The sequence below is a fragment of the Callospermophilus lateralis genome, unplaced genomic scaffold (assembly GCF_048772815.1).
Source record: "Callospermophilus lateralis isolate mCalLat2 unplaced genomic scaffold, mCalLat2.hap1 Scaffold_197, whole genome shotgun sequence".
NCBI classification, from domain to species: domain Eukaryota; kingdom Metazoa; phylum Chordata; class Mammalia; order Rodentia; family Sciuridae; genus Callospermophilus; species Callospermophilus lateralis.
The window spans coordinates 1,384,271-1,388,545 of NW_027512977.1; the positions used below are offsets into that span (position 1 = coordinate 1,384,271).

Here is a 4,275-nt window from a genome sequence, read left to right on the forward strand (position 1 = left end):
AAAGGTTCGATGCTGCTTCAAAACTGTATATTAATTACCTTTTTTTTGGAGGATGCGGAACTTCCTACTGATGGCTTCAGAAGAAGGGGTCATGCACAGGGGAACCCCAACCTGCCATTAATCATTTTATTGAGCACTGTAGTTAGGATAGCATTATTGAGTTTAGCACAACAACTAAAATAAAATAATAAAAATAATCATAATCATAATCATAATAATGATAAGAATAAAAACCAAACACAAACTGGAAGCCTAGAGTTGCTGCCAGCCGTGTGGAACCCTTGCGATACGTACGCTATACTAAAAAAATTTGAAATATCCACCTGTCCTCCCCACTCTGCCACAAACTAGCACAGTCAAAAATACAAAAGCCTTCAACTGGTTACTTTTGCAGAATAAAGCAAAAACGTCTTTGTGCTCCTTACTACCAGAAGCAAAATATCCACTGAGTTACCACATGTAGTATCTTCTGGATGTGTCGACCTTGGTTGGCTTGGCATCTGCCGAACGATCCTTGTCTTTCTTGCTGTCACCTTCCCAGAGGTTAATGAGTGGTGGGTACAGCTCGTTCAGGGGGATGGAAGAGGTTTTTTTGCATATAGTTTTTTAGGGAATGGTGGTAGTTTTTTCTCTTAAATCTCTTGGCAATGTACACAGCCATGGATGCGAGGCTAATGACGGCGAACATGGACCCCATGACCGCGGCGAGGGCTGTGCTGGTTTCTTGGTCAGAGATGTCCAGAGCAAAGGCAGCAGTTTGGGTTGTGACGTTGACGCATGACTTTTGAGTCTGCTGGTGAATGTTGGACACAGTGAGGCATACTTCATAATCGGTAGAAGGCTTCAGATGGGTCAGGTTGTATTCATGAACGTCTACTGGGACCCTGGCCGTGTATGTGATGTGGGGGTTGTCGATCTTCATGGTGGCCGACGACCATTTTAAATTTGATGTCATGACATTGGAGTTGACCTTCCAAGACACTAAGATGGAATGAGATTCCGTCTGCTTGACATAGATTTTCAGCACCTGGGTACCATCCAGAAGGGTTCCATTGACCTTGATGGTGGCCACCCCAGTGTCTGCCCCTTGGACATTCTGGGCAACACACGTGTATCTTCCTGAGTCTTCGATCTGTATATTAGCTATTTCCAAGGTACCTTCACTGCTTAGCTTGTATTTTTCCAAAAGGGTATCCACCGTTATTTTATTTCCAATGGGAGTGACCCAGTAAACCTCAGGTTCTGGCTCAGCCATGGCCCGGCAGTCTAGAAAAACTGTAGTGCCAATCTCCATGTTTAAATGATTTGGGAATGTGTCGTGAGAGATCATTGGCAGGCACTGTTCACTTGAATCCTGGATTAAAACTTCCTTCACCTGCTGCCCTCTGTATTTGGGGGGCATGGCACAGAACATGGAAAAAGGCTCCATGAAGTGGATGTTGGTTTTGTTGGAGTTAATCCAGTGGATGACACAGTCACACCTCAAGGAATTGCTGTGGATACTGATCTCCTGCAGATTGGGAAGGGACTCTACCATCTTTTGGTAAACGGCATTCAAAGCATTGTTGTTCAGCATCAAGCTTTCCAGGGCAGGAACTCTTCGGAAAGCCAAGTGGTGGATGTAAGACAATTTGGGGTTATTGGTGGCTTCTAGCTTTGTGAGTTCTGGTAGGTTATCCAGGGCATAGCGGTCCACGGAAACAAGTTCCCCCATATTGTTTATCCCTAGTTCTTTTAACCGGAGCATGTTTTTGAAGTCTCCTTCTTGGATTTTGTGGATGGGATTTTTGTTGAGGTCTAAGAATTTCAAATTGGGGACTTTTTGCAGGGCGAGTTGAGGGACTTTGACCAGTTTGTTATCATAAAAAGACAGGCTCGCAAGGCTATCCAGGCCCACCAAGGCATTTCCAGGGATATCCGTGAGATACATTCCTGCCAAAACTAAGCTTCTCAAGTTTGAGAGGGGTTTAAAGTTCATATCCAAAATTCCAATCACAGGGTTTTCCCCAATCATCAGAATTCCCAGGTTAGGTGTCGAATCAAACCAGTGACTATCAATGACCTTCAACTTGTTGGAATTCAGGTGGAGCCTTAGAAGATTTTTTAAGCCTGCAAAGGCATTAGCAGAGATAGTGCTGATCTGGTTGTGGTTGATGTAGAGTTCCTGGAGGTTGCTGAGGTCTTGCAGACACTAATCAGTCATCTCTGTGATCTGATTTTCTTCCAAATGCAGAGTAGTGAGCTGAGTCAAGTTCACCAGCCCTACCTCCTTAATATTGGTAAAGTTGATTTGGGAGAAATTTAGCTCAGTCAAGTTGAACAGCTGTTGAAGTTCATCTACCGTCTTCGCGATGTTATTGCTCAGTAAGAGAAGCACTTGCATGTTACTAGAAAGGTTGCTAGGAATCCTCGTGAGGCAGAGATCATTACAGTCCATGGTGGTGGCTTCCCTGTAGGTGGACTGCGGGGTAAACCAGGGTCGAATTTCACAGACGCAGAGTTGTGGACACTCACTATTCTGTATGGAAGACTCCGTGAAGGAGGTCACTAGCAAGCCCACCACCAGTTGGCAAGCAGCTGCTACCAGGCTCACTCCAGCCATGATGGCTTGCCGAACAAGCTCAAGTCTCAGGCCTGGGGAGTGAGTTTAAACAAAATGGGAACTCTATCTGTCAACACGGAGCAGAAAATGTAAACATTCGAGCAGTCTCGGTTGAGATGTACAGAATGCCAGAGTCCAAAGGGATGATGTTCTGGACTTTTCAAAAGGCAGAAAGCAATTGGGAGTCTTTCATCTGTGTCTCTCGATTCCAGGCATGCACACAGCTTCTCATCTGAGTGACCTCAGCCAAGAGTCTGGAACTGTGTCTGAAAAGTAGATTAGGAAAGGTGTTATGCTTGTTCCACTACTTTCTGCATTAGAGCCTTCCTTTTATTTACTAAAAAGGCATAGTCACAATTCTAATAAGAAGAAATGTTTAAATGCATTTAAATAGGCAAATAAGCTTTAAAACATCAGGATACTCACTATATCCCTCTTACTATACTAAAAGCAGTTAATGTTCCTTCACTTTTACAATCGGGAGTGCATGTACTACTGGACAAAATTGTTAAACACACACACACACACACACACACACACACACACTGATTCAGAATACCTAGAAAAGCTTGTAGATGTCATTTCTTTTAAAATAAAAGATGACTTTAGAAATTGCATATATTTAGGGCTCTTAAAAGCAAAAAAGGTCATCCCTACTAAAAGCAAAATACAAATGGCAGTTTATTAGAGACTCGGTGCATTAATAATTTTTAATTATTTACAGCTTAATTAATACCTCATTTGTTTCCAGAAATTTAAGTGGTACATTCTGTGGAAAGGCACCCGCCAAAGCTTTTCTAGATCAATTTATTTATTGATTGATTGATTTTTAAAGAGAGAGAGAGAGAGAGAGAGAGAGAGAGAGAGAGAAAGAGAGAGAGAATTTTTTAATATTTATTTTTTAGTTTTTGGCAGACACAACATCTTTGTTTATATGTGGTGCAGAGGATTGAACCCGGGACGCACGCATGCCAGGCGAGCATGCTACCACTTGAGCCACATCCCCAGCCCAGAGATCAATTTATTTTTATGCAAAAAGTTAACTTAACACAACTATGAAAGGAAGATAGTAGATATTTTTTAACATTCTAATAGTCACATCTAATAGTGACTGAGTAAATAAAAACAACTCTATGATCCCATACCACTAGTCTTCATTAAAAACACAAATATTGAGACAAGGGTGGTGGTGCATGCTTGAAATCCCAGTGGCTCAGAAAGCTGAGGCAGGAGGACTTCAAGTTTGAGGCCAGCTTCTGCAATTTAGCACGATGCTATCTGAAAATCAGAACATAATAAAAAAAAGTGGGGGCTGGAGATATAGTTTAGTGGTAGAGCAGACGTGGGTTCAATCCCCAGACCACCCTATGCAAAAACAAACAAAAAACAAAAAATCTTCCACAAATATTCCATTTATACATAAAAATATTATCTCAGATGCACAGTTTCATTAATCTCATGAAAATATTGCTGGCCATATGATATCTGTGAACCATGAATACATTCCTCAATCTCTTGAAGTCTCAGTTTCTTCAATTTATACAATAGGGTTGATCATAAAAGTACCTCTCTCATAGGATTACTGAGAGAATTAAAGAATCTATGTCAAGCTTTTAGCACAGTGACTGGCACATAGTAAATGCTCATTGAAGTTAACTACATTCATTATTTAT

General features: G+C 41.6%; 1 pseudogene; it reads right to left on the reverse strand.

The window, feature by feature from the left end:
• Positions 1-450: 450 nt before the first annotated feature.
• Positions 451-2,602, reverse strand: LOC143386377 (leucine-rich repeat neuronal protein 1-like; annotated as a pseudogene).
• Positions 2,603-4,275: the final 1,673 nt, after the last annotated feature.